Source organism: Clupea harengus, chromosome 9, assembly GCF_900700415.2.
Source record: "Clupea harengus chromosome 9, Ch_v2.0.2, whole genome shotgun sequence".
NCBI lineage: Eukaryota > Metazoa > Chordata > Actinopteri > Clupeiformes > Clupeidae > Clupea > Clupea harengus.
Window position 1 is genome coordinate 15,893,863 of NC_045160.1, and position 7,758 is coordinate 15,901,620.

A 7,758-nucleotide genomic window follows, 5' to 3' on the forward strand; every position below is an offset into this window, starting at 1 on the left:
TTCAATGAGTTGAATTATTATTCAAGCTTGGGTCAAAATTTGATAAATGACTATAGCCCTACTGACACAACAATATGAAAGGTAATAGATTCATTTCATTGAGAGTTCATAGTTGTCAGTTATGCATTGTTTACTGGTGATTTATAGGCACAATGTAAAGCTTCTGTTGCACTATGATTGTGAAAATGGTAGTCTGAAAGCATGTTTCTGAATTAAAATTTCTATTCATCACATTTATTACCTGTTTCAGGAGGCCTGTTATTGCATTCGTTTAGCCTTTTTTTGTGGAAAATGTTAACCCACGTATTTATAACACCTGAAACTGAAAAATGACACATAGAATACTCAGATTCATCCTTATAGCTGCTGTACGTGCGTATAGCTGCTGTACGTGCATACTGACTGTTTCTGAGATAAGCCATTATAAAGCGAAACATTCAAATCCAATCACATCCCCGTCCCAAAACAACCAGACTACACTTCTAACGACACCATTAAATTAACATTATTTCCTGCAAGGGATTTAAATATCCACCATGACAGATAATAAAGAATTTCCCCTGGACTGCTTTTGGTGGTGAGTTGACATTCCCGTTCCAAACTGGAACTTTTAGAATATTTGCTGTGTTCTAATGTGAATTGAACGCTGCCCCCATGGGGCGTTCCATCTGCACACAGTGATGCTAATTGTGCAGACCTGGTTTTGTAATGGCCTTTCCTTGTAGTTGCCGGAAGGGAAAGGAGGAAGCAGTGGAAATGGAAAAATAGAAAACAGCTGCCACATCAGTAAGCCCCATGCCTATAAAACTAAACGTTTTCCCTTTCCCTACCAGCAACAATAACAATATTACCTTAACAAACGTATTACAACACATGAATAAAGTGAATATTTGTCACATCACAAGGAAATATCCTTCATGAATGAAGTGTCAGGTCTTCACTCATGTACCAGTAAGGAAGGTTGTGTGCATCAACAGCATTTCTTTCCGTCCCTCATTTCCTTAGAGTAGAGCTTAATGTGGTGACTTCTGTCTAAGTGTCTTTTTGTCTTTTCCAGTGTTTATTTTTTTTTTTGGTGTTTGGTTAAATAGCCATTTGGTGTCAGTGACTTAAAAGGCATTAAAGCATTAGCACTGAGTTAATATGATGGGTATCACAGGAGAAAACCAAAGCATACAGCCAGAACAAACACTATCAGCCAATAAACAATGAGGATGAGCCAGAGAAGAGGCGTTTCACCCTATCAGATCATCAGACGTGACGAATTATGCGGCCTCCAAAACGATGGGAGAGTGGCAGTGGAGCTTAGTGCCAGTGACATGAGATTAATTACCCCCAGCTAATTACAGTCCCCCCTCTCCGAGCTGAACACCAAATTCAACTTCCTCTCCCCTCCATCCATTCCAGTCCGCTCACCTCAATAGCAAATCGTTTTGAGAGAAATTACGTTTCACTTTGACATCTGGTGAAATGTTATATATGACATGACATGATTTGATCAAGCCTGCTGTAGACGAGGTGACTAGGTAACTAAACTTTTAAATGTGTCACGACACTAATCAGGGTGTGAACATATTACCTGTAATTAAATACAGACCACATCAAAATAAGAGGACGTTGTGACATGAGTTAGATTACTCAGCGTACGATGTTCACTGGACAACAACAGGGAACGTTGCAAACTTCCTCCATTAAATCAACCAGCACATATATGTACTGTATATGTATATGAAATGTTAACAAGAGGATGTGACAGCAATGCAACTGTAATATATAATGTATGTTATATATTTATTGCTACACATAATTTGCACTATTTTTTTTTTAAACATAAAAACACAATGAGACAATTATCTACAGACATGTACGAGAACAACAACAACAACAAACAGTTGACAGGGCACAAAAAGGGATGGGGGAAGGCTGCAAGGATGACACCTTAAGACAGCAGATATTACATAGACATGACATTAAGCAGAAATAAGTTAGTTACTATGAAACATGAAACAGAAGAGCCTACGAATACCCCAGCAGAGAAGCTGCGCGCTCCATGCTCAGCAAGTCCTTATAGTCCCTCAGCCATGATTCCTTAGTGAAGCAAGCTGGTTTGCGTTCCTTCCAATACATAATTTGCACTATTAATGTTTGCATAAGATTGCACAGTAATCACACAGTTAAGACTTCAGAGCTTCATAAAAATGCTACAAGACAGAAAAATCACATTTCTCACAATCAGATAGCTAACACACTAAAAAATCTGTCCAGTAACAAAAAAACAAGCTACGCCAATGGTGTCAACAGCTTTCCGAGCTTTTTCCTCTTTTGGCTTTTCTTGTGCTTTTCCCTCTCTGATAGCAGTTTCACCCTTAGTATAATCACAGCCAACAGAAAATGCACCATAAGCTGTTGGGACTGACGAGTGGCTTTGAAATACCTTGGCACCATAACAAAATGTCATCATAAATCATAACTTCTCAATCAGGCCTTCTATGCAAGCTCTATGATTAATTCTTCTCGCAGTAAGGAAACATGGAAACAGAACCTATCCTGTGCAGGTGGAGAGGCAATCGAAGTATTGATGCCAATCGATGAACAGACTTTTTGCACTTTCTTCCACCTTTTTATTTCGTGTATTGCATCTCGCAGTTGATTTAAGCAACAACTTTGTAATTGCAAGTTAATGATTGGTTATTAACTGATTAAATGACTGCCAAGGAATCCTCATACACACCATTTGTTGCTCAACAAACCAGTCAAATTACTGGAAAGAAAAAAAACAGTCAATTTAGGGCCAGCTTGGAGGACCTGCAGAGGCAAGAGTTGGGAGAGGGAATCAATAAGAGAGTTAAGGTGAAGCACTTACCCAAGGATATAATATTGCCTATTCAACTGAGCAGCAGATAAATAAGAAACATGTAGGTGTAGTGGGCTTAGTTGGATTAACTTGTACAGCAAAGTCCAAGAAAACACTGAGGTGGTGTTTCCTGTTCTAGTTTCCAGTGGGTGCTGTGCACAATGGGGGGCAATAAAACATAAGATTAATGTGCACCTTCCTCGTACCGTAGCTTTTGTGCTAAATGAATAAATGTGGGAGATTCCTCCTAACTCATCTTAACACCCACTGCCTGTGCCGTGTTTTTGTAGATGAATCTTTTAGTGAGCCTCACACTCACTTCTGCAGCTTGTGCATTTTAAATGGGGATTGGAAGAGCTCTACTCTCCGCCTCGGCCTCCTACGTACAGCAGGCCTATCACTCCGCCGCAACCTTTGGCCATTTGCAACCGTAAGTAAATGAACACAAACAGCGGCTTACAGGATTACCTACGTTTAAGAAGACGTAACAAATTTCTGAAATCGGAGTGAAAATCCCTTAATGCTCAGCTGAAATGCTGTGCTGTAACCTGTCATTCTGGCTCCATTACAGTACAGTGAAATTACCAGAATCATCAGACTTCAGACATATAACAAGCCATATGCTTACAGTGAAATTGAATCAAGACATTTAGACACTAAATGACAACCTGTTTTTTTTTTTTTTGTGGCAATGAATCGCTGTATTAATATGGCCCATTAGTCTTTAAAGGTCCACTTGGGCACTTTAACATAACTTGCTCCTTCCTGTTAAACAGGGATGCAGAAAAATGCCCGGCTGCATCGTATCTCCTCATTCTTAGCAATTCTCATTCCACTCATGCTCACTTTGCCTGTGAGTGCCTACCAAAAGAGCTGCACCCTGTGCCTGGAATATTTTAAGTCACTCTATTAAAGTGCTCCTCTCTGAACAGGCTGCATCTGACTGGGCATACATTAAGTAAACCTGTGACCGAAGGGTGGTGGGAACACATTTTACTGCACCCTGATAAATGGCTAAGAAAAAAAAACAGATCTGTTTTTAAGATTTTTTTCTTTCTTCTGAAAAAACAACACAGCTGTCTTTGAGTGTGATAGACATTTGATGCGAGAGAGAGAGAGAAGTAAGCTGACCTTAATTCCAGTAGCTGATGCATTGGTTTAACAACCAGGGAGGGCAGGGAATGACGGATTCCTATTGACCACCTGGCAATCATTCCCAAGTCCGGGGACGGCAAACAAGCCAAACTGATGGTGTCAGTCACTTTAAAGAAAAAAGGAAGACACAAATTGTTTTTTAAACTTTGTTCCTCCTGAGATTCTTTTCGGTGACAACACTCCCTCATGACAACAGGTACAGTCTACTGAACCTGCACCAGCATGGCGATGAAGAGCAGCTTTATGTTTTCTTGCCATCATATTGACAGCTGAGCTAGCATGAGCACTTTTCCATCAGTCCATTAATATAAGCACTGTTTATTCTTCATGCGGTGTGCAAACCGAGAAACAGAGGTCACCCATGTTAACACTGACATAATGTACAAATGTAGACTTAACAAAAACAAATAACAAATCAGGAAATGTATTATACAGCTTGATATAAGACGCCAGCACAAATTAACTTTGCATCAGACCACATCATAACATGACTGGATGCCACTTTTTAAGAGCCCAGTATCCGTAATGCATTATAGAGCTATTCATGAAGTATTATAATGCATTGATATTGTTTGGTATAGGCAATAACCTTATGCAAATATTATGGAAATACATTATGGATCCCAGGGCTATAGAAAAACTTTTCAAAAGAGTTAGAAATTAAATCTTCAGATGGGTCAGATGTAAATTTTCTGTTTCCTTGCAAAATGATAATTGTTTATCTGAAATGTTTAGAAGCATGTAAATAAGGACTTCACCGCTGGAAGCCAAGGTATTAAAGCATTTCCATAGAACCACTTTAATGATGATGATGCTTTTGTATGAAAGTTCGTAACTTTGTAGTACTGTGCAGTACAGGACTGTATTTGTCACGTCTTGCATGCTGTTAGCATCCTAAACCCTAATTAACGGCTAACCAACCCAGGCAAGGGGCTTGGGGAGTGTGTGGGTTCAAATCTGAGACATGCCTTCTAAGTTCACTTCTCAGCCCTTACCTAACTTACCTCTCCTGTGAAGCCCCCCAAATGGATCTAAAGAATATAGAGAAGTGTGAAAATAATGAAAAAAAAAGAAAACCCTGAGGCTGCGACTCCACTGCCGCACAGGCTGGCCTGTGAAAAGAACATCTGAAGACTAGGCTGAGAGTCCTTGGAGGCACTGCACCTCTGCTCTGTAACCCTCCGCCCCGTTCCCCCCACCCTGCCCCGCCCCCGCTCGGCCCACCACTGGTAGCAGCGGTTAAATACTTCATTGGCTGCATCTCGGAAGGCAACCTGCAGGCTTTGATGTAAATGAGGCCGAGTCGAGGCAGGCAGTTCTTAAGGCATGCTGAAGTGTCTCCTGTTTCTCATTTAATAATGAGGTGGGGAGAGAGAGGGGGAGAGAGAGAGAGAGAGAGAGAGAGAGAGAGCGCGCGAGAGAGAGTGAAGAGAGCCGGGGTAAAAAGGTGACACTTTGGAAGCCTGTTAGCATCATTAGCGACTTACAGTGTGCCACAGAGATCCGTAAACAAATGCACTTCGTTTGTATCAACAGTGGAGACAATTTTCCTAGTTTGGGGACAGAAAAAATAAATGAAATTTGTGTAGGTGGAGAGGGTAATGTTATTTAACAATGTATGGTATTATTAATAATAAGTGATATTTATTATGTACTGTTTAAGGTGTAACATATTTTTAAGGTAAAGTTCACAGGCTTTTTCTAAAACAAAGTGACTGCATATCAACCATTACAAAGCACATTGTTTGTCAATATTAGTAGAAGAATATTAGTAGGTGACATCTTCAGAACACACTTTAAACACCTTAGATAGTGACCCTGTGTAGGGAAGGGAGACACACCATCAACCCCTGGCATGTGAGAATGCACCTTTTTAAATACTGAATGTGTATGACTATAGCCTGTATATTGGCTGAAAACTCAGGGCATTAAATCTTAATCTTAACACTTCCTCATGTATTCTAATTCTAATTGCTAACAAGGGGATGAGTTCTCTCTCCTGTCAACATCCATCAATCATCCATCAAGGCTCTTTAATGTTACACATGGCCAGTCTTACTTACCTACCCTACTAGTTCCATTTCCCTCATTAAAGGAAGTGGACCATTTGTTGCAACTGCTGTAGGTAATATCCTCAATACGGAAGAAATTGGTATACATAAGTGGATCATTACATGAGTCGATACGCTACACTGTGAGTTACAAAATGGGGTGATGCCTTCAAATCATATGCAGTCCCAGCAACAACATTTAAACAATTTGCAGAATTGTATTACAAGCTGAGTTACCATTAATGGCTGATTTAAAGGTTGATTTACCAACAGGGCTCCTGAACCCCGATGAAACATTTAATCTAGACAAATTGATAGAGTGATTAGATTGAAGTCCTAACACCACGCTTGTTTCCCAAGATAGGAGCTTGTGATGTGGCAGTTAATGAGCCATGTTTCTTTCAGTTCCTTGTTAAATCGAGATGTGGGTCTGTTCTTTCACAAGATAAAATACAATTCTTTAGTCAATGCCCTTTTTTCAAACTTTTTCATACTTTCTTGGCTTTAACTCCATACCTTTCCACAGGTGCAATACATTAGTGTGTCAGATAGTATAATCATTTTCATCATTGATAAATGGTCCAAGTCAGGGGCCCGTGATTTATGGAAGAATCAGAACTGTTCAAAAGGCTGCCTCTACCAGCGGCATCCAGCTGTGCACCCCGTTGCGCAGGCCACTCACGCGACTTGGGGACCACAGAGAGGTCACCCAATCGGGTATTCCCAGAGTTCCGTGGGGGCACATGCACAAGGGAAAACTACTGACAGTGTCTAGCCCCAAGCCTTTTTTAAGGTTCCCCTATATAAGTCCGACCCACCTATAGCCAGTTGTTGGTCAAGCAAAGCTGGAGAGGAGTGTCACCATCCAGGAGTTCATCGGACGATTCAAAGATCAGAACCATTCACATTCGTTTTAGCCGTGCGTCGTTAAGAATGTGAGTGTTTGTATATATGTGTGATTTAGTATGACAGTATCAGTGTAGATAGTATCTGTTAGTTCCTGTTATCATTATCATCTGTAGCATTCGTATTTCACTCTGTTACTGCTATTTCAACGAGTTACTGTTGGTAACGATTCATTCTATCCCTTACACGGATCATTATATTCACGGTTCAACAGTCATTTCATGTCCATCCTGCCATTCAAGGCTTGAGAGTGTGTACACAGTAGTTACATCCGTCATCATTGGGACTTTCATTGACATCCTTTCTGTCCGGACAATCTGTGGCGATTGGCACCTATTAACTCAACCTTCATACAGATCCTTTTGGGATTCATTCAGTCAAATACCCACCTATTTTATAAGAACAAAACATACTTCAGTAAAGATTTAAATGTAGCATTAGCACAAGATCCTCTGTTCACAAAACTGACTATAACCAGCGGGATTGATGCTAGCTTTTTATTCAACAGTGACCCCTGCGATTGCAGATCCATGAACCATATTCCATTATAAGACACTGTGCTACTATCCTCACACATCCATCCTGATTTCCGTATCAAGGCTGTTGATCTTAAAAAGGGATTGATACCAACACAGAATGCAATCCCGGTGTGGGCAGCTTTAAGTCAAGGTCTCAGACTTAACATTGCATTGTAAATGACATGAGAGGCACTCCTGCCTCGCCGTAATGTTTGTGTCCGGTGAGGAGGTGAGGACCTGCAACGCTCGCTCACATTTACAGCCACAGTCAACC